This window comes from Mus caroli, unplaced genomic scaffold, assembly GCF_978045245.1.
Source record: "Mus caroli unplaced genomic scaffold, Mus_caroli_1 scaffold_4, whole genome shotgun sequence".
NCBI classification, from domain to species: Eukaryota; Metazoa; Chordata; class Mammalia; order Rodentia; family Muridae; genus Mus; species Mus caroli.
In genome coordinates, this window is record NW_028227259.1 from 28,445,652 (window position 1) to 28,469,216 (window position 23,565).

The 23,565-nt window shown below is 45.0% G+C and overlaps 1 pseudogene; it reads left to right on the plus strand.

The window, feature by feature from the left end:
- Positions 1-20,483, plus strand: part of LOC147005102 (actin-related protein 3B-like) — a 242,741-nt pseudogene extending 222,258 nt beyond the window's left edge.
- The last annotated feature ends 3,082 nt before the right edge of the window (positions 20,484-23,565 follow it).

The window sequence follows — 23,565 nt, forward strand, 5'->3', positions numbered from 1 at the left end:
GGAGAAGCTTTAGTTTCGAATCCTGTTGCTCTGGCCCAACGTGATCATGAAAGGTTTCACCTCTCTAGCCATACCCTAAGGCTCCAACATAAGATCACTAAGGAGCAAGCAAGAATGATTGTAAAACAATGTCCTAAATGTATTACATTATCTCCAGTGCCACATCTAGGAGTCAATCCTAGAGGCCTTATGCCTAATCATATTTGGCAAATGGATATAACCCATTATGCAGAATTTGGAAAACTAAAATATATACATGTTTGCATTGATACCTGTTCAGGATTTCTCTTTGCTTCTCTGCATACAGGGGAGGCTTCAAAAAACGTAATTGATCATTGCCTACAAGCCTTTAATACCATGGTGTTGCCTAAGCTTATTAAGACAGATAACGGGCCATCTTATTCTAGTAAAAACTTTATTGCATTCTGTAAAGAATTCGGTATCAAACATAAAACTGGAATTCCTTACAACCCCATGGGACAAGGAATAGTTGAACGTGCTCATAGCACCTTAAAGAATTGGCTTTTTAAAACAAAAGAGGGGCATCTATATCCCCCAAGGTCACCAAAGGCTCATCTTGCCTTCACCTTATTTGTCCTAAACTTTTTGCAAACTGACATTAAAGGTCAGTCTGCAGCGGAACGCCATTGGCACCCAGTTACTTCTAATTCTTATGCATTGGTAAAATGGAAGGACGCCCTGACTAATGAATGGAAGGGTCCGGATCCAGTTCTAATCTGGGGAAGAGGCTCGGTTTGTGTTTTTTCACGAAATGAAGATGGAGCACGGTGGCTACCAGAGAGATTAATTCGTCAGGTAAACACAGATTCTGTCTCTTCTTGTAAGTATCATTCTAAAGACTAAAATTCCTCTTGTGCTTAGAATTCAGCTGGGAGTGGAAGCTCCCAGAAACGCTGTTTTCCTCTGAGCCAATTCCCCTACAGGAGGCCTGAGATTAGCTTTAGCTTTACAATTTGCATCTAAATAAAGTACCTTGACTTCTCCAAAAAGAAAATTTACATTGCTACTCTCTCATTGTTTAGATTTCTTTCTTTTCTCAAGCAGGTCAATCCACATTCTCCGGTTCTCCGCCCCTAAGAGCAAACAGGTGGTACTGCTAATCTCCCTTCCAAGGACATCCCAGCACGTGGCTTTCAGTCTGAGATAGGATTTAGATTTACCAGGAGAGCTAGGGAAGTAGAAATTTCATATATTTACAGAGATTAGTTCTTATTTTGATAGAGATGGGCTTAGTCCCTTAGCTGGCCTCTGGCTTTTCACCCTTGCTGTTACTGCAAGGTGTCCTTAGTTCCTCAGGCTAGGGAATAACAGGGATGAGGAGAAAAGACTTCCAGCTCCTATTTTAACCACAATCCATGGTGTTAATACTGACATAATTCTTGTCTAGGCCTTGCTAGATCTGAGGTTGACAAGTCTCATATAGAGACCGCGCATCACTCAGAATTGCGCGTACTGATTCATAATCATATGAATACAGTATGGGTACCGCTTGGCGCAGGAGATTACTGCGGGGGAAGGTCCACCTTGACCGTTTCTGAGTTCCCTGTGCGACACACCTGATTTGAAGGAGGTTGGTATCCGATTCCAGCTAAAAACCAAAAATACCTAAGGCTCTGCCTCCCCTCCCCAAAAGATACCAAGAGCCACAGATGTGGGTTGTTATAACGCTCACGGGAGGAATCAGGTCAATGTCCACCCAAGTCAAGGTTAAAGGCCCACTCATCTACGGATGAGAAAATCATTTGATCACCTCTGTTAAGCATTGCCTATTTAAACTTAATTAATAGGGGGGAGAGAGGTTGGAGACCTTACTGTCGAAAGGACAAGCCCTTCACTGCCTCCCACCCAAATAAAAAAAAGCCAACTGGCCTTGTACTAGGAGCCAGCCAGTCTTACCCCTTCTCCCTGTTTCCCTGCCTGTCATCCAAAATTGCGGAGGAATATCAGCTCAGTGTTATTCTAAATTTGTTTAGTTAAACTTAGCCAGGGTTCCAACACCCTACTTAAAATGCAAACAGGTAGTTACCTATTCAGCACTAATTAGCATTATAAAGTCAGAGCCTATTCTGTTAGTGGTTTACTAGGATAATAAAGACAGTCTTAGCCAAATACAGTTTACCATTAGAAAAGTTAGGAAATCCCAGGGAAACAGGTTTTTTCTTTAGCCCTAAGAACTCAGGCAGAACTATTTAGCATAGATAATTTTTCTGCCTCAGGCCAGCCCTTTCTTTTTTGTTAACTAATGGGAGGAGATGTGGCCTCCCTTCCCCCAGCCTGGAACCTGCTTGCTCAAGGGTGGAGCTTCCTGCTCATTCGTTCTGCCACGCCTACTGCTGGACCCTGCCTTTGCTGCTTGGAAGAGGCACACACGTGTTCGTCCTGCTACTGGACCCTGAGTTACTTGGCGGGAAATCGGGTTCCCTCCCCCTTCCTTTATAACAGAGTGTCTGGAAATAGTAAAATTGAGCTTTGATCAGAATCTTCTCTTAGCTCCATTCTTTCTTCCGCCCCGTCTAGATTCCTCTCTTTTCAGCTCGAACTGCCATTCTCAGTTGAACCGTTCGTGTTGTGGACTGCGGGCAGGCCGCAACAGGGTATGACATGTGACCTCACACAGCTCTGGTTCTGAGCTGCAGCATAGAGGGGTAACTCTCCTGCTGTTTCCTCTCAGCCAAGCATCTCTGGAGGTTGGTTGAATTCAAAGATGCAGGGGACAAGATTTCTGAATTTTGGCTGATGCTAGTTGAGAACAATCCTTTTGGGATGGGACAGGTAGAGGGCTGGCTCCTACAGAAAAAAAAATGCCACCTGTCCCTCCCTCGTGGGCTTGGGCTTCCCAGCACTGGGGAGACTCAAAGTCCTCAAGCAAAAGGGAAAAGCTGGCCCTTCCATGGTGGGGAGAGGTTTGAAAAGATGTCCTCAGACTTTTTTGTAGACTGAAATATTTCCTAGGTTTCCCCTCAGCTTTTGTTTCCTTTTCCTCAGTGGGAGCCATCTCTTGGCAACCCCAGTGCTCTCGCCTGATTCTGTTCTTATTCTACAGTAGCTGCCAACTGATGTTTGCTTATTTCAGTCACCTAGTGTCTGACTCTGAGCTAGATGGCCTCTGAGAGTGATCTAAGTGTTTCATCGACTGTGTATCTCCAGTGTTGATCAAGTGACTTAGAATACCTAACCAGCAAGGTCAGGGGATCAAGCAGACATTTAACAGGAGGACAGCCAGCATTCCCTTAGGCATGCATGCATGTGCATACTCTCTCTCTCTCTCTCTCTCTCTCTCTCTCTCTCTCTCTCTCTCTCTCTCTCTCTCTCTCTCTCTCTCTTTCATGCAGTTGGCTTCTGGGCCAAGCTTAGCTTGCTGGTCTCATGGACAGTAGTGAGGCTGGCACCTGACAGGGAGCCTGAGGGGGCAAGCAAAGCCTGGGTGGAGACAAGGAGCTGATGTTTTATAGATAGATATTATTTCAGACAATATGGCAACAGAATTAGGGAGAACATGGTAGTGATGTGTAACCATTGCAGAGAAAACAGACTCACCTACTCAAGTGTAGTCATGCTTAAGCTGAAAGACAGCAGGACACATGCTTGATGGTTCAATCACACAAAGTTACAGTGTAGGCAAAGATGAGTTCAGAGGTGTCTGTAAGATGTGGGTTCCTGTGTATTTGTCAGAGGGCAGAGACGCTGGTACTTATCAATGCTTTGGCCATGTCTTTTTGTGTACATACAGGAGAAGTAATGTTAGTTACATTTGCCCTGATATCGTCAGAGAATTTGCTAAGTATGACGTAGATCCTCAGAAGTGGATCAAACAGTACACAGGGATCAATGCCATCAACCAGAAGAAGTTCATTATAGATGTTGGTTATGAAAGGTTCCTGGGACCAGAAATATTCTTTCACCCTGAGGTAAGATGTCTGAGTGTACTGAGTAGTGTATGTGGAGCGATGCTGCCCTCCAGTGTGCAGAAGGAGCAGTCCTCAGTAAAGGGACCCAGTGAGCAAGTTGGTTTCACATGGTGGTTCCCTCCGCAGAGTGGTTGCCTGGTGTGCCTTGCTGTAGGCTTACCCGCTTTAACAGTTAAGGTTGGGGTTATCCTGGGCATGAGGAAGATCTCTGAAGAGCAATAGAAGAAATGGATTTGAAACTGATCTCCAGGCACCTGTAGGAATAAAGCAGTCACTAATCTCAAGGCCTGTGTGCATTGATCCCTGTATGAAAGTAACAGTAAGACGGAGTGTTTTGTGACTGTGCGTGTAAAACCAGTGAATGCCCAGCTGGTGAACTGGCTCATAACTGTCTGCAACTCCAGCTCCAGGGGATATGCTGTCTTCTTCTGGTCTCTGCGGGCACTGCACTCAGATGCTCAAACCCATACCCAGACACACACACACACACACATAACAAAGTACATAACTAAAAGTAAAAATGAAGTCTTAACATTTTGTTTGAAAATAGTTTGTGTTATTTGAGAAAGTGTATAATATTTCTTTCCTATTTATATAAAATATAGTTTGCCAACCCAGACTTTATGGAGTCCATCTCGGATGTTGTTGATGACGTCATACAGAGCTGTCCCATAGATGTGCACCGGCCTCTGTATAAGGTATAAACTTCTTGGGTAAGGTGTTTTGAGTTCCTTCCCACATAAAAGGCCTGTAGTTGTTGGCTATCCATGAATCACGTTTTCATCATTGCTTTCCTGCTCCCGGCAGGAAATGAATTCCAGTTGTGTATAACTGAGAGCTTTGACTCAGAGAGGGGAGGAGTGGGACACTGGGAATATGACACAGCCAACAGAGGGACTTCTCAAACTCTTTTCTTCCTCCCTTCCTCTCCCTCCTTAGCTTGAGCGCAGACCATGGCTTTCCTGTCTCGCCCTCCCTAGCACTGGGGTTTCAAACCCTCTGTCTCCATGCCTGGCGTGAGCTGTCTTTTTGTCTTGACTGTCAAACTGGATTGAGTTACACAGCCTGAGCCATACACACCAATTGAAAGAGGAAGGTTTGCCCTGCTCAGGCTCTCTGGGAACTATTCTTAATCTTTGCTGGGTATTTATGGTCAGTGCTGTGGTTAGCATGGTTAGCAAGAGCAGAAATTATCCTCAGATAACATGTGCATGTGTGCATCAAGCCTTCATTCCAAGCTAACATGTGCATGTGTGCATCGAGCCTTTGACTCAGCTTCATGACCTCACATTACACTATGCACACACATAGGCATCTACATTTTAAACATGGAAAGGTGCTTAGTGAAAATGTATTAACTACTTCCCTGTTCCATACTAGATACTACATACCTGTTGAAAGAACGGGGTAAATTCCCATGGAAAATTCTTTGGTGGGAAAACAGCTATTGTCATGCAACTCATATGAGCATAGTGCAAGGTGTTTAATAGTTACTTGCATTTTCTTATTCTTTTATATATATTTTTTTATTTACAGGATATTGCTGTGCAGTCTAGGTTGACTCTAAACTTGTAGTCATTTGCCTTAATGCTCTCTTTTGCTGGATTATTTGTATAGCATTTCCTGGCTTTCATTAGTCTTGTGCTAGGAGTCACTATACAGTCATATACAGTACTTCCAGATTGAGTTTTGTGTCTTGTTGCTTTCCAGGTCCTGTTGCTCTTGAGAAGCAACCTTGAGCTTCTTCTGGCTAAACAGATTATTCTTGAAAGCACATTACTAATTGTAGGCCTTAATCAATTAACAAATATCTGTGATGCATTGAGTGTGTATATGTTAGAGAACTGAATCAAACAGTTGCCTATGGCCACTCCCTGTAGGCATGCTGTTTCTGTTCACATATCGAGCCCTTGAAATTTCAGTCCGTGTCCCAAAGCCCATCCATACAGCTCTGAGTTAGTGAGGTTTCTGCATGCAGGGGGTCTAGAGTGTACTGTGTCTTTGAACTTGTAGGTATTTGTGAGGGTCATGTTAACTGCTAAATGGCAAGGTTGGATTTTGAACCAGTTCCCTGTATCTTTGATAAGCTTAGGCCTTCCCTACTGTGTCACTCTGCCCATCACAGAAGAGATAGCAAGAAGAAAACCTTGCCTACTTCTCCCTGGGAGAACCACTCTTCCACTGTGGGTTGTAGAGGCTTTAGCTTGCCTGGCCATCCAGTTTGTGACAGTAACTAGTATACACGAGCTGCGTTTGTGTGTGTAAGAAGGGAGTAGATATACAGGAGTTGTCTCAGGGTTTCTCTTGCTGTTATAAACACTATGACCAGAAGCAACCCGAGGGATGAACAGTGTTTGGCTTCTCTGTCCCAATCACAACCCATCATGTAGGAATGCCAGGGTAGGTGCTCAAGGCAGAATCTGCAGCCAGGAGCTGATGCAGAGGCCATAGAGGGATGCTCCTTACTGGCTTGCTCCCCGTGGCTTATACAGCCTGTTTTCTTATAGTATCCAGGATCACTAGCCTAGGGATGGCTCCACCCCCAGAGACCTGGACCTTCGCATATCAATCAGTCAAGAAAATGTACCACAGACTTAACCACAGGCCAATCTGGTGGGTGGGTGGGAGCATTTTTTTAACAGGTTCTCTCTTTGGGTAGGCTGCTGGGTGGGTAGGGTGCCAGGTGGGTAGGGTGCCAGGTCGGTATGGGGCTGCTAGTCGCTATTGTAGCATTGGAAGTGATAGAATTCAAGTCCCACTGAGCTGGGAAGGCTGAGAACAGTGGAGTTGTCCACACTTTGTTTTTAATGAAGCTGAGCTCTCTACTCTGGAGAGAAAGGAGAGTCAAAAGAGGCTGCCTCTCCTCTGTCTCCTGAGACATTCATTGCTGTAACTAGATTCTGACAGGAAATGGACCTTGGGGGTTCTTGTCTTTCTTAGGGCAGCAGCCATTGTGGTGCCTCAGTGAGTTTGGCATTGTCTTGGGTTCTTTCAGGAAGCTGCCACTCACTCCTTGGGCAGCCCTCGGGTCACTCTTCTTGCTCTGGCAGTGTTTGGTGGGCATCACAGCTTCTACCACTACCACTAAAAGGGACTGCTTCCTGAAGCCAGGATGTGATGAGAAAGTGGAATATTGAGAATTATGAATGCCTACTTGAAAAATATCCTGTAGGCTCAGTTTCACAGTGGCTAAATGTACAGACATATAGGTGTTTGAGTGTCTAAAGAAATTAGGTTAGAAGACACAATCTGTAGCACACACGGATGTCTTTCTCTACATAGCCCAACACCTGCTGTCTGTAGGGGGTGCCTCTTGTTTTCATTTTTGTTCTGAGGCCCTCTCTTCTTCATTCTTGCCAGTGACCTAGGCCTCTTTCACAGTGGGGCAGCAATCAGTGGATTAGAATGATTGGACAACATGTACTGGGCCCAGGGAAACTCAGATTAGACAGGGGGAATAACACATTTGCTGGACCCTGATGGATTCCTGGATGGTAAAATGCCCTCTCCTAGGAGTGGGGATGTTATGTTCCTGATGTCATCCTCCTGTGTGCTTTCCCTCAGGTCTCACAGCTTTATCCAGACAGTGGAGAACTCATGGACGGAGTTTGGAGCAAGCTCCATGGTATCCTGTTCAGCCCTAGAGGTTATCTTTCTTCTTGTTTGGAGCCTTCTTCTTCCTTGAGTAATCCAGACTTGTGGGGCCAAGGCTGTTCTATTTTGCTCATTCAGCCTTGGTGATTTTCAGGGGGTTTCTTATGATTGAGTGGGTAAGAGGTGGCTCGCTTTAGACTGTGGAGTGACCCAAGACTTTCTTGGCCATCAAGCCAACATCTTGTCCAGGTTCTCAGGCAAGAAGAAAAACAACCAGTAAGAATAAAAGATGGCTCTGAAGATTTGGACTGTTCGCTTAGCTTTATGGGGGTGTGGTTGACATAAAAACAGTGTGTGTTTGTGGTGTGGACAGGTTGATTTGGTGTATGCATCCACTGCAGAAACCATGTTAAGCTGACTAATTCATTCACTCGCCACCTCATAGCTTGCTATGAGTGTGCATGTGTTGAGAAGCCTAAGAGCCACTGACAGCGAATTCCATGTACAGTAGACCTCACTATCAGACAGCAGCTTGTGTCCTGTTCCACATATCCTCACATAGCTGGGCCGGGGTTAGGGAGGAGGCATATTAAATGCATATTAAAAACATTTCTAGAGTTTGGCTAAGTTGACAGCTACTGTCAGCAGCTAGTCCATACTTGGATTACCCGGTGTTTAGTATTTTGTCTGTTCTGCATGAAGGTGGACCAGTTATAATTGCTTTATCATGTAATTGGGTGTCTTTTTCTCTAGTGTGTGTGTTGTCTTGAGTGCTTACTGATACTGGGTGTATTGTTAAATTTAAGGAGATTTAATATGTATGTGGTGGTGTGCTTGTCTTTAGGAATTGATCAAAAGGCTGAAAATACTGAAATAACTAATAGGAACCACTGCAAGCTAAATGGCATTAAACGAACCATGCAGTTATGGTAACTGAAGAATGAGCAGCTTGCTTTTAATTAGAGGGATCAAGGCTTTGGGAAGGCACCTTCCAAGCCAGTCAGAGCTGGCCTCTCAGCAGGTGTGGGAGAGGCCTGCCTGGTATAGATTCCTGAGCACAGAGGCAGGGATCTAGGGTTGCATAAGGAATTCACCCTTCCTGAAGCCTGGGTGCAGCAGGGCCGGAAGGAGGTGGCAGTATGAGACATCTGTCATCCTGCTTTGGCACTAGGTTGGAAGGTGGGAAAATATCCTACTTGTTCTATTGTCAAGAAGATGTGACTGCATCTTGATGTGCTGGCAGTTGGCTTTTTCTATAACTAGTGGCTTGACTTGGGTCTAGTATAGTAATTATCTTCGTGCTTGTAAGTCAGAACAGCAGGATGCAGGGTGAACAAGCTGTGTATATTATCTATTGATGTTGAGTAGGTCTGATATCTTCAATAGGTGAAACAGAAAATTAGAAAACATATCTACCAGTGGTGTTTTATCTTTGTCTCTACTTTCTCTCCCTTCAGTACTAGGGATAGAATGCAGGTCACTGTAGGCAAGCACTCTGCTAGTGAGCTACATCTCAACCCAGCATCCTTTACAAATAGTCCCATTCCAGTGAAACCTGGATGCAAGTCCAAGATGCAAGCAGAAGGCAGTTGTTTAGATTTAGACAGGGTCACGGGTTTAACAGTTACAGAAGGTTTAAACCTACCCACAACATTTAACTGTGCCTCCTGCTAATGTACTCCAAAACACTAAGATTTCTTTCCGTCTTAGTGGGAAAGGAAGCCTGGTGTGAACAACTAGTCATGGCTGAATTCAGGGACTTTAATGCAGGCGTAGGATGATAAGTGATAAGATCTCTCACAATGCCCGGCCGGGGTATCTGCTGGCTGCTCACTAGGCTCAGCACAGGTGCTCAGGAAGCAGGGATTCAGTGGCATCGAGTGAGGTGAGCATGATGACGGATGGGCACCCGGTTTGAGCCCAGTTTGGTGCCTCAGGGGCTTCCTGGAGCTAATGCTCCCCATGGGGTTGTACCACAGGGGATGTGGCTGCAGTTCTGGCATCCAGGGCAGTGCCAGTGGCCACATGTGGCTGCTGCATCCTTCAAATGTGGTTGCAACAAGAAGGCTTATAAAATTTTGTTTAATTTAAATTGATACAGATAGAAATAGAAATGTTGGACTAAGGGCTACACTGTGGGACAGCTCAGACTGGTGTCCCCCAGGCTGGTGTGATCTGCTCAGAACAGGGAACACAAGGATGGGAACTAAAATATCACCTTTGAGAAGTGGTGACACACACCTTTAATCCTGGCTCTCAGTAAGGAGAGGCCAGCAGATCTCTGAGTTCCAGGCCAGTCTGGTCTACAGAGTGGGTTCTGAGACAGCCAGGGCTACACAGAGAACTTGTCTTGGAAAACAAAAACAAAAACAAAAACAACAAAAACGAGAGCTGGCTTGCTAGTTAAGAACATGTACTGCACAGGACCCAGCACTCACACTGGGTGCTCATAACAGTGTGTACCCCAGCTCCATGGTTCCAATGCCCACTTTTGGCCTCTGCAGGCACCAGTACATATGTGTAAACAGGCACATACAGAGATGTGCACACGCATACACATAACTAAAAAAGTAAAATAAATCTTTAAAGAGAAGAGTGTTTGCAGGGTCAGGAGCGAGTGGGCTGTGGGTGTGAAGGGACTCAGCATCCCTGGGCCTGGTATTTATATACACAGTAGTGATTGAGAAGCCTGAGGCTTGCCCAAGGCCAGATCATGTGGAACCTGAAGAAGATGGGTGTGCTACCGTGTGCTGGCTGGGATTCTCAGGGAAGACATGGCCTTGCACAGAGGTAGAGATTGAGTTTGTCCCGAGGGCCACTGAGGACTTTGAAAGGATTCACAGTGACTCCAGTGGAGAACACTGACTGTGTCATCACCTGCAGCAGTGTGTCACCTCTGTTAGCTACACCTGGGTTCCTGTGTGCTTCAGTCACAAGGTGTGATAGTGTGACAGTTCAACACACACAATCACCCTCAAAGTCAAGTCTCAGAGCACTGGAAGACAACTGTCCCTGGCCTGCCTGGTCACTGTCCCCACAGGACCAGAGGCCAAAGGAATGCAAATGAAGGAAAAAGAAGTCATGTAAGTGTGTAGTGGCTATTCCTGGTTGTCAACTTGACTATATTTGGAATGAACTACAATCCAGAATTGGAAGGCTCACCAGTGACCCTTATCTGGAGTCTTGGAGATCCTTATCTGGATCTTGGTATGGAGATCTTGAGCCATAGTGGCTATGGATTCCAGAAGATTAAATCTCCGAGTTTAAGGAGATTTAATCTGGGCTACACCTTTCATCTGGGATTAAAGGTGTGGTGGAACACACCTTTAATCTGGGCTACACCTTCTGCTGGAGACAATATAAGGACATTGGAAGAAGGGAGTCTAGCTCTTGCTCCTTCGCCTGCTTGCTGTGTGAGACTGAGTAACTGCTAGATCCTTGGACTTCCATTCACAGCTGCGACTGAACCATTGTTGGGAATTGGGCTGCCGACTGTAAGTCATCAATAAATTCTTTTACTATATAGAGACTATCCATAAGTTCTGTGACTTGCTCTTTGACCCAGGCAGGTCTTGAGCTTTCAATCCTTTTCCCTCAGATTCCAGAGTAGCTTGGAGTACAGTCCTGCAAGACCAGGTCTTGCCTGAGTGGTTAACACTGTACCTGCAGTTACACATGATGGCGCGCAGGTGGCGCCATGTGTCTGTCAAACTGAATTCAAAGTCAAGTGTGAGCTGAGCTGCACTGATGTTCCAGGAGCCGGAAGTATGGTTGCTTTTGATGTTGTGATACTTTTTTGAACAGGTATGGGAAATGAGACTTAGTGCTTGCACTTGGCCAGCCGCTTACCCCCGAGCCATACCCCCAGTCCATATTGTATATTGACAATGAACTTGCTGGTGGTAAAGATTTTTATTTTAAACCTTTCTGACTTACACTTCAGAAGGCTGTCAGGTTGTGTGTGTGTATCTAATGTTGTGTCATGGCATTTTCTACCAGCAGAAAGAGGGCACACTTTGCAAAGGTGACTTAAAATGGAGACTTTTGGTAGGGAGGTAATTTTAGAAGGGCTCTTAAAAATATCTAGACAAGACAGTGGGTTTCATGAACACTTGACACCCTCACACTGTGCACAGGGACACAGCAGATCCATCCAGAGCCACTTGGGGAGCGGGGAAGCAGAGGGAGGGGGTGGGCAAAGTATTAGAATGTAAAAATGGACGTCTTCATAAGAAGTTTAGACTCTGTAGGTGGGCAAAGGCCTTATCTCTAATTTAAAGTGCACATTCAATTTGGTAAACTTCAGGTGTGCCAGAAATGAGTGTAAGAACGCAGATGTCACTTGTATCCCTGATTGTCAGTTATTGATCATCAGTTATTGATCATCAGTTATTGATTATCAGTTATTGATTATCAGTTATTGCTGAGCTTTTCTTGCGGCTCTGAGTGAGAAGAAGGAGGATGGATGTGTCCTGTCATGGTTATATCTGTGTCCTGAGTGTTCACTCAGCATGTTGTAAAAACTCCTTAATAGAGCAAACTCTCCAGAAACATCATCCTTCATGAAGTTGGTTCAGTGCTGACCCTTCCCTGTGTTTGAGTACTTGGTGTTTTTCTGAACTTACATCCCGTTTTTTCTTTACTTTGTTATGTTTTAGGGCATATGCTAGCCTGAGGCTGGCTCTAGGGGCTGCTTCTCCTTCAGATATTTTGGAGTTGGGTGGTTCTACTTTGAGAACCTGCTGACTGGAGAAGGTCTGATCCCTACCTGACTAAGATGCTTTCTGACCTCTCCAGGCGTGTGACTACATTTAGATTTTCAATGGCAGTGTTAAGTGGTTTGTAGAGTTCCTGGGTATCCAGCAGGAGCTGATGGAGTGAGGTGATTGTTAGTGAGAGATGCTTGCTTTCTGTTGGGCTCCCTGCAGAGCGACACAGGGAGCTCTGCTCCTGGTGAGAGCTTCTAGGGAAGCCACATCTCCCTGTCTTCATGGTCAGGAGCGGCTGCTCCAGAGCAGACAGCTGTGTAGCAGCCAAGTCACCTGTGGGCAGCATGAGGCCCGGGTCCCTAGTTTCTTGGCCTTTCTTGCTTGGAGGAGACTCACATAGGGATGTTGTGATGTCAGAGGTTAAGTCAGCTGATGTCACTGCAGAGTGCCTGTAAAGGCACACAGCAGCATTTGGCACTTAGGAAATATGTGCAGGGCTAGGTAGTTTAGTTTCTAAGTAGGCATATGTTTTCCTGCTCTCCCAAGCTCTAAGTTATGCAGGTTTACAGCTTCTTAGCTGTATGCCTTTGGGCAACTGTTTAGCTTCCATCTGCTGGTCCTTTAGAAGGAAATGGGTAAGGGGCCTTGAAATTACACTGGGCTGTTTTTTGGTTTTGGTTTTGGTTTTGGTTTTGGTTTTTGGTTTTTGGTTTTGGGTTTTTTTTTGTTTTGTTTTGGATTGGTTTTTTGTGGGACAAACAGCATGGAGCACATTGGCGGACATGGGTTTTTCTCACCTCTATGATCAGTGCCTGAAGAAGGTGTTTGATGGACAAAGTTTATCCTGGCTTCCAGGTTAAAGTGACACAGTCCATAGTGTCAGGGATGCGATGCTGGCAGGGCAGGTGGCTTTCTGACAGTGGAAATGTTTAGCAGTGGGGGGGGGGGGGTAGCAGGGAGTGGTTTGTGCATGCATTAGTGGGCCTGTGTGGTGGCAGCTGCTTTCTCACAGATCAGCAGCCAGATAACAAAGATAGAGAAAGAAGCAGGGTCAGGCTGTAAACCTCAAGCCCATCTCCTCCAGACCCACTTCTTCCATCTAGACCCTAATTTCCCAAAGTTCTACAACACTCCATAGCCAGTGCCAGCAGCTGTGGATGGGCATCCAAGCATAGGAGCCTGTGGGAGACATTTCTCATGCAAACCATAACACTGAGCCTTGGTTACTGTTGACACCGTCAGTCAGCAGGGAAGAGCCTCACTCATTAAAATGGATGGTGGAGATAAAGGAGGGTGCTACCAGGTCATGGAGCAGACTGTGACCAGGTGGGACAGCTGGGAACCTGAACTGGTATAAGATCCGTTTAGATTTAGCTCAGAGAAAATGCTGTAGTTATATAATTTGGTGGGACACTTGTAAGTGTCCATGATTTGATGAAGAATGACACCCTAGACTCAAATACTATGTAATGGCAAAGCATGTTTTATTCTGCAGAGGTCTAGCATGCTGGGGTCTCCCATTACCAAGAAAGAAAGACAACCAGTTGAGCTGGCAGGCTTTATTTAAGTCACATTAGGGTGATTCCCGGGTAGATGAGTTTTATCTTATTCTCTCTCTAGGCTTTCCTGAACCATTATGGGGCGTGAAGACTGGAGCTTGGGGTTTTTCTATTAGTAATTGACTTGGCTGGGCTTGTCCAATTCTCAGGCCTAGTTCCCTTAACTGCCTATTTGAAGTCTGTCATGGAACCAGCCTGACCTTCTCATTATAAATTGAATTAGCTGAACTAATCCCACTGAGGGGTGGGGGAGTCTCTGCTGTGACTGTAATATATCAGATTTGTTTTGACTTCAGCAGTTGAGGGCACATTGGCTTTTACTTTTGATTATGACACTCTAATGGAGATTGTGTACTGTGGAATGCAGGGTAGGGAGGCCCTTTGGGCTGAGGCTGGCTTATTGAGGGTCCAGGGCAGAGGCTGAGCTCTGGCAGGGGAGGCAGAGGGTAAGTAAGCATTGAAGTGGTGGTCGCATGATGGTGGCAGTGCACAGGGGCTGTCCTAGCACTGTGAGGTCTCTAGAGTTTCTGCTGGTAATCACTCAAGGACCTTAGTGTTGTCTGCCACTCAAATGGGGCAGAATCCTGGACACCATGTGCATGATGCTGTGTGTGAGTGGGAGTAATGGTGAAGTGAGGGCAGGGTGGGCAGGCCAGTGGGAGAGGGAGTGAGATGATACTACTTTTGTGTGTGTGTGTATGTGTGTGTTTGTGTGTGTGTTGCAGATAGCTTTTACCTAGTCTGTGAATTGTCTTAATTTTCTTAGGTATATATTTTGAACAAGAACAGAAATGTTTAATTCATGAGGTTCAATTTATTTATTTTTGTCTATATATCTTACTTATTATGTAGCATCTAAAGATCTAACTTATCCCCAGGTCTTGAAGCTTCAAAAATCTACACATTTACATATCATCAATTAATTTCGGGACTTGTGTATCTCTAACTCTTTATCCAGGGCTGTGGTCTGTTTCGAGTTAGCTTGTGTGTCTGACGTAGGATGAGAGTGGGTGTATGGAAGTCAGTGATTTTCTTACGTTTGCCTGGAGAGGCTCTTTTTGCCCAGGGAGGCTCCTCAGAGACTGTTCAGGTGAGGGGGTCTGTGTGTATCCTGTGTATTCTTCCTCTCTGAAGCTGCAGAGCAGGCATATGAACCCCAGGCCTCCCACCCCTGGAGGCCACCTGAGATCTTACAGCACCGCAGAGTACTAGGGTATTCTGGTGAACATTTACTTCATTCCCTAGTGGATTATTATTATTTTTTAATTAAGAAATCCATTGCAAAGACATGACAAGTAATTGTAAAATTGAGCTGGGTCTTGGACTGGAGGGGAAAAAGATGTAAAAGTTATTAAAAGACAAAGAAACAAGATATTGAAGGAGCAGTACTTATGAATGCAGCTTTGAAGATGGCCACTGCAATGTGGGACAGTTTTAGTGTGCACACACCTAAAATGTTTAGGAGGAAGCATGATGCTCTCAGGTGATTAGAAAAAGTGTGAGAATAGGAGATACAGTGACTGACTCTGGGTCCTTATAAGAGCCACCTGTGTTACAGGAAGGGACCGTGACTGACTCAGTGTCTTTTGGATCACTAGCTTGGTGAAGATGAACTATTGAGATGGTTACCAGACCATATGCGTGTCCCCAGCCCCAATAGTGATCCTTTATGAAGAAGGTAGAATCATTATTAAATTCAGCTATTGCACCAAGATCTTCTATGTGACCTGAATTGCATTGTAAGTCCCATTCTGTGTTTGATAAGTTTTCTGTCTCAACAAAGCCAGTTTACAAACAAGCCTGTGGGCCTTCCTGATCCAGATGACTGCTCAAAGGGTGGGAAACTAGGAAGACTCAAGGGGAGTAAGGACAAAGAGTGGGTTCTCAAAATGTGGTACTTCTCAGGTGACCCATCAGCATTATCACTGTACCTCTTGCTGCCTTCAGGGACTTCATTTTCCTAAGCTTCACTCTTGCTGTAATATTGACCCACACATTTACACACGATGCACTTTGTACAAATAAATGTCCTTAGAGACTTCTATGCCTGTGCATTGTGACAGCCAGGGGAGCACTGTGACAGCCAGGGGAGCACTGTGACAGCCAGATAGTACTGTGTCAGCCAGGGGAGCACTGTGTCAGCCAGGGGAGCACTGAGATAGCCAGGGGAGCACTGTGACAGCCAGGGGAGCACTGAGATAACCAGGAGAGCACTGTGTTGGCCAGGGATACAGCCTCTTCCCTTAGCAAGCACTATCACTGGGAAAAGGCACTAAACTCCTAAAGTTGCATTGGGCAGACCATGGGCCACACTGGGTACATTCTCTGGCACAAGAAAGGGCTTCATACCTCTAAATCTAAAGATACTTAAAGGGGCCTATGACTTTGAAAAAGTTTTAAAAGTGTAAAAATCACATTTTAAGATATGAACTTCTGTCATTCTAGAGAAAGACATTTTAGAAGCAATTTTTGGGACCTACTAACAACATTCATTTCATGTTTTCCAAGAAAATGAACCGTGCTTGCTTTATACATTTAAAAAAAGTGAAAGACTGGGTTGGGGAGATGCCTCACTGGGTAAAAGGACTTGCTGTATATGTGTGAGTAACCCAGGTTAGGGTGGCAATCTGCATCTATAACCCAGGTTAGGGTGGCAGTCTGTCTGTGATCCTAGTCTCCTAAGATGAGGTAAGAGGCAGATAGGAGACTCCCTGGAAAGTCATGGGGCGGCCATCCTGAGGTATAGAGTGAACAAGAGACAAAGTAGACAGTCAGGAGCAACCCCCGAGGTTGCCCTCTGACTCAGACATACCCGCACGCACATCCACAAGTGTCCACCGCCCCCACCCCCTGAAAGAGAAAGCACATCTGGCAGCCTCACAGTGCCCAGAGACAGATGTGGGAACTGTGAGGCCTGGGCTGGTAGGACAGGCAGGACCCCTCCTCTGCACAACGACACAGTGTCCCTCAGGGATCCCTGAGAATGCTGTGAAGGTGTGTAAGGTCTCTCTCTGCTGACAGCCCAGTGTCACAGTGCCTTGGAGGACCTCCCCTACTGCAGTGCTGTGGAAGGTTTTCTTCAGCGATTCACATCAGATCTGTAAGCCCCCTTCAGAACCCTCTCAGAGACATCTGACTGGAGATTACAGTGGCCACCCAGCTGTGGTTTCTCACGGCCCGTGTCTCAGCCCTGTCATGGCCTGGCAAAGTGTTGTCCTTGAAGGTCCTCAGCCTAGCTCCTGAAACAGTGTGAGTTTCTTGTAGGCTTTCCTAAGGCTATGGGTAGGCTATTAGAGGTGAAATTTCTACATAAACTCATGTTAGAGCTGGACTATGTATCAAGGCAGAAGACTAGATCTGAGATGGCTTTACAGGACTCTGCTCTTCTGCCTCTGTCTCTACTGCCTGCTCTACATATCTCACCTCAGCAGCTATGGCTTTTATCTTGGCCACACTGGCAAGCGAACAGTAATGAGAGGAACAGACCCAGCCTAACCTGGACTCTCTGGCCTGAGTCTGTGTGATATTGCTTTCCCATAAACTCGTGAGGGATTGCCTGGCTGATGGGGTGCCTGGCATCCAGAAAGGCAGTGTGGGAACTCATGGATCCTTGAAGGATGGTTTTTATTTTCTTTATAGTTTTCTCAAATGATATTTTCTGTCAGAAAATTAAATGAGGGCAATTTCACTTTCATTGTCCTAAATAATATTCTGTAGCCTGAGAGAATAGAGCTGCCTTTCATTGTAACAGCCAGTCAGTTTCATGATTCTCATCCTGCCTCACCCACCAGACATCTGGTGTGGTCACATGATAGAGTCTGGAGCGATCATGGGGCTGTGGGCAGAGGGAGGAGCCATTTGAAAATGTTCCCTAGGGGATTTGAATGTGCTTCCTTTCTGCATTTCGGCTCTGAAGGGTTCCAGTAGGAGGGAAGACCCTGTTGGCTATTATATAGAGCCTGAGGGCCAATTAATGTGGATTTTCTGGCTTCTTGGCTCTTGTCAGGGTTCTGCCTGGGGCATGGGGAGCGTGGGCATGAGTTGCTTTGTGTTTTCAGTTGCTTTCAGTGGAGGAAGTACCAGGGAAATGATTGGTATTGTGCTCTCATAAAAAAAATATAATATATGCCTTTTGGCTAGCGAAAGGTGAGGGATTCAAGGGGGACAGTTATTAATGTCATGTAGAATCAGACATGTTGGAGACTCTGAGGAGTTCAGACCCTAGTGACATAGACAGACAGCATGGTAGAGCTCTGAGGAGAGTCAGCCCACAAAGCAGGAGTGCAGGCCTCATTGTGTAGTTCTCTGAGGAAGGATGAAAGTTTCTCGGGAAGATTCTGCGGCCAGGCTGTCTCCCTGTAGATGATAAAGGTGACAGCTCTCACCCTTAAAGAAAGCAGGAGCCCATTCTGGAGCCCATTTTAGGGGACCACGGCCAGAAATGCAGATTGGGGTCACCCCAGATTCCATGTTCCAATGTGGAAGCAATTTCAGAGTTTTACAGGATGAAGAAAGTTATAGGTCAAAACAAGTTCAAATGCATTGGTGGGCATGTAAGAGAGGCAACTAGAGCAAGATGGGGGAGCCTTTCTGTAGGCCCCAAATGCTATTCGTAGACTGTCTTAACTTTTGGTTTGGCGGAAACTCGAATCTTCTAGGCTGATAGCTTACTAAGGCTTTTATACATTAGTCAAAGGATGTTTGTTCTGACACAGAGGTGGACAAGAAATGGCTATTCAGGGGCTAAAGCTAGCCTAAGATAGTCAACTTTCTTCTCGAGCTGCAAGTCCCAGCCTCCCCATATCTCTGCAGTTTGTAACCAGTCTTTGCAAACACAGCAAACCTGTGCTTTCTGACTGGTGGTGTCAGCTGAGGGATTCCAGGGGATGCAGTGCAGGGAAGAGGAGAGGGTGTGGGAGAGTTGCTGCAGGCAGCCCAGCAGCAGTCTGCCTTCAACTCCTACAGGGGGCGCTCATGCTGCATAGCATGTTACCTACACAATTCGTCCTGCTGTAGGCAGAGACTGGACCATCACAGGCACTAAGTCTCACACAAGGCTGTGCACTGTCCACTTTGGTCTTTCAGAACATCGTTCTTTCTGGAGGCTCAACAATGTTTAGAGATTTTGGACGTTGTCTGCAGAGAGATTTGAAAAGAGTGGTGAACACCAGGTTAAAGCTGAGCCAAGAGCTCAGTGGAGGCAGGATAAAGGTAGGAGGCTGTGTGCCAGCCACTGTGGGGGTAGAGCCAAGCTTCACTCGGGGGGGTAGCCGAGGTTTGATGCTGGAATTCATGGGAGGTCGTCCTTAAAACCACCTAGGTCAGGCATCAGTGTGTGTGACCAGGGTGCTGCAGAGACAAGATGGGCTTGTGGTGAGGAAATGTTCTCATTAAATGCAAAAGAACTACTGTGTGTGGGGAGCCAGGCCATGCTCATCCAAGACCACAGCTCTGAGCTGCGAGGTGCGGTCTGGGCTTCTCCCTGAGGTGGGCTTTGGTAGGGAAGAGAATCTACGGCAGTGAAGGTGCCCTGTGCAGTGTTTGTTTTGTTATAGTGTTTGGGGGTTCACTTTGTTACTGGCCTTGCTATGCCCTATGATTTGTCTGAGGGAAGCTATTGGTTTGATTAATTGTGTGTTTTAGTATTGGTAGAGGGGGTCTCCTGAATTTGTGGGATGGGCCTACAACATGACTGAGGCCGTCACCGGTGGAGTCACTGTCCATCATGGACACACTGCTTGAAGGATGCACTGCGCAGACTAAATGCAGACTAAACGCAGTTGCTTTCTTTTGCAGCCCAAGCCTCTGGAGGTGCAGGTGATCATGCACCACATGCAGCGCTATGCTGTGTGGTTTGGAGGCTCAATGCTAGCCTTAACTGTAAGTCCCTGATCTCTTGTCATTTGTGCTTTCCTATTGAGTTTGGATAAGTACTGTCTACAAATGTGAAATAACATGTGTTCTGTTTGCATGGCTTTAAATAGGCAAAACAAATTCTACTTGATGTAAAAATATTTTAGTTATTTAAATTGTATGCTTCATTAACAAACACAGTGGTGGCACATGCCTTTAATCCCAGCATTTAGGAGGCAGAGGCCAGCCTGGTTTACACAGTGAGTTCCAGGACAGTCAGGGCTACATAGAGAAACCCTGTCTTGAAAACAACAGCAACCAAAAACAGAACAAAACAAAACAAACAAACAAAACACCCCAGTACCACCACCACCAACAACAAAAAACAAAATCAAAACAAAAAATCCACCCTGCTCATTGTCCCTTCCAAGTGGTTATTTTATTTATTAATATTCCCCCACCCTCAGAGTTTGTTAGCAGCCATTTTTAGTTCAAGTTGTCACATATTTGATCCCAGTAAGGGAAACTAAGTAGATTTGTTGTTGCTTTGTAAAGTTGAGAATTGCTGAGTGAATTTTAAAAAGCAAAGTCAATTTTTGCCTGGTTTGTTATCAGGTCAGATGTGGTACCATGATTGACAGGGACCCACGGATAAGTCAGTGGATCAATTGATTTTCTTTGCTCAATGTTTTCCTCTTCCCACCTGCTCATATTCTTCCTCTTGCTGGCTGCTCCTCCTTCAGCCGGAGTTCTTTCAGGTCTGTCAGACCAAGAAGGACTATGAGGAATATGGCCCAAGCATCTGCAGCCACAACCCTGTCTAAGGAGTCATGTCCTAGTATCTGCATTGGACCCATTGTCTGAGAGTGACCTGTTGGGGAATAAGTGTCCTTCAGAACCCAGAGCAGCCACGGCTCCTGTACATAGCAGTGTGGAATGGGTGTGTGAGCAGCGTGCTTTCATCACCAGTGGGGCTGGGCACGGTCTTCTCAGTAAAGCCATTTATCCTGTATGTTCCTGGTCCTCCTCCTGGCCCCTCCTCTCCTGCCCCTCCCACTCTATCTCCTTTCCACCCGAGCTTCTAGTCAAGTGTAGCTCTGAAGGAGTCCATGCAACTGTAGCAACTACTAGAGGATGCAGTGGTTTCTCCAGGAAAGACTGTAAGGTGGGGGAACCCTTGCCTTCCCAGCCTATTTTTGTAAATAAAAGGTTATAAACTTGAAATACAAATTGATGTTATATTTCCTATCATTTTGTATTCTATGGTATTTGGAATAACCAGCTAATGCTAAGCATGAGTAGTCACAGAGTTCATGGATGTCAGAGTTCTGTAATAAAGTACTTGATTGTGAGGCATGTTCTGATGTGTGTACAGGCTTTATGCCAAGTCTGCTGGGAAGTGATTACATATTGTTGGGGTGGTGTGACATCTGAGCACCAACCACTGTTGAGCAAGAGTTGCTACAGATGTATCTAACTTCCAGGAGATGCTTTATAGAAGACAATGGTTTAATGTTGTTGAGTGTGGGAAGAAATACTATTGCACTGTTGTAATTAAGGCTGCTAGAATCTTTATAACTGTTCCTTGTGGTCTCCTTTGCCTCCCCATCCATTCAGAGAACCTCAGACTCTATTGGTTTGCAGGCAATTGATTGATACAGTGTGTGTGTGTGTGTGTGTGTGTGTGTGTGTGTGTGTGTGTGTGTGCATGTGTGTGTGTCTTAAAAGTGCCATCAAGCCTGGGTGGACAGCCTGCCTGTTGTGGATGGGGGTGTGGACATCCTTGGGGTGTCCAGGCTGCTATCTTAGGAAGCATTCAGTGCTCTGATGTTTGCTGAGTGACCCCTCGCTCAAGTGTAGGTTAGTAGATCCATAGCTCTCCCTTCTCCTGGAATCCTTGTTACTTTAAAAATTGTTGTTATAAATCAGAAATGAAAAGGGAGACATACAACAGATTCTGAAGAAATAAAAAACACCATCAGATCCTTCTACAAAAGGCTATACTCAACAAAACTGAAGAACCTGGATGAAATGGACAAGTTTCTAGACAGATACCAGGTACCAAAGTTAAATCAAGATCAGGTTAATGATCTAAACAGTCCCATATCCCCTAAAGAAATAGAAGCAGTCATTAATAGTCTCCCAACCAAAAAAAGCCCAGGACCAGATGGGTTTAGTGAAGAGTTCTATCAGAACTTCAAAGAAGATCTAATCCCAGTTCTTCACAAACTATTCCACAAAATAGAAACAGAAGGTATTCTACCCAACTCATTCTATGAAGCCACAATTACTCTGATACCTAAACCACAAAAAGACACAACAAAGAAAGAGAACTTCAGACCAATTTGCCTTATGAATATCGATGCAAAAATCCTCAATAAAGTTCTCGCTAACTGAATCCAAGAACACATCAAATAAATCATCCATCCTGACCAAGTAGGTTTCATCCCAGGGATGCAAGAATGGTTCAATATGCGGAAATCTATCAACATAATCCAGTATATAAACAAACTCAGACAAAAACCACATGATCATCTATTTGATGAGGAAAAAGCATTCGACAAGATCCAACACCCATTCTTGATAAAAGTCTTGGAAAGATCAGGAATTCAAGGCCCACACCTAACCATGATAAAAGCAATCTACAGCAAACCAGTAGCCAACATCAAAGTAAATGGTGAGAAGCTGGAAGAAATCCCACTAAAATCAGGGACTAGACAAGGCTGTCCAGTCTCTCCCTACCTCTTCAACATTGTACTTGAAGTCCTAGCCAGAGCAATTTTACAACAAAAGGAGATCAGGGGATACAAATTGGAAAAGAAGAAGTCAAAATATCACTCTTTGCAGCAGATGATATAATAGTATATATGAATGACCCTCAAAAGTCCACCAGAGAACTCCTAAGCCTGATAAACAGCTTCAATGAAGTAGCTGGATATAAAATTAATTGAAGCAAGTCAATGGCCTTTCTGTACACAAAGGAAAAATAGTCTGAGAAAGAAATTAGGGAAACAACACCCTTCACAATAGTCACAAACAATATAAAATACATTGGCGTGACTCTAACTAAGGAAGTGAAAGATCTGTATGACAAGAACTTCAAGTCTCTGAAGAAAGAAATTAAAGAGGATCTCAGAAGATGGAAAGATCTCCCATGCTCATGGATTGGCAGGATCAATATTGTAAAAATGGCTATCTTGCCAAAAGCAATCTACAGATTCAATGCAATCCCTATCAAAATTCCAACTCAATTCTTCAAGGAATTAGAAAGGACAATCTGCAAATTCATCTGGAACAACAAAAAAACCTAGGATAGCAAAAACTCTTCTCAAGGATAAAAGAACCTCTGGTGGAACCACCATTCCTGACCTAAAGCTGTACTACAGAGCAATTGTGATAAAAACTGCATGGTACTGGTATGGAACAGAATTGAAGACCCTGAGATGAACCCACACACCTATGGTCACTTGATCTTTGACAAGGGAGCAAAAACCATCCAGTGGAAAAAAAGACAGCATTTTCAACAAATGGTGCTGGCACAACTGGCAGTTATCATGTAGAAGAATGCAAATTGATCCATTCCTATCTCCTTGTACTAAGGTCAAATCTAAGTGGATTAAGGAACTCCACATAAAACCAGAGACACTGAAACTTATAGAGGAGAAAGTAGGGAAAAGCCTCGAAGATATGGGTACAGGGGAAAAATTCCTGAATAGAACAGCAATGGCTTGTGCTGTAAGATCGAGAATCGATAAATGGGACCTCATAAAGTTGCAAAGCTTCTGCAAAGCAAAAGACACCGTCAATAAGACAAAAAGACCACCAATAGATTTGGAAAGGATCTTTACCTATCCTAAATCAGATAGGGGACTAATATCCAATATATATAAAGAACTCAAGAAGGTGGACTCCAGAAAATCA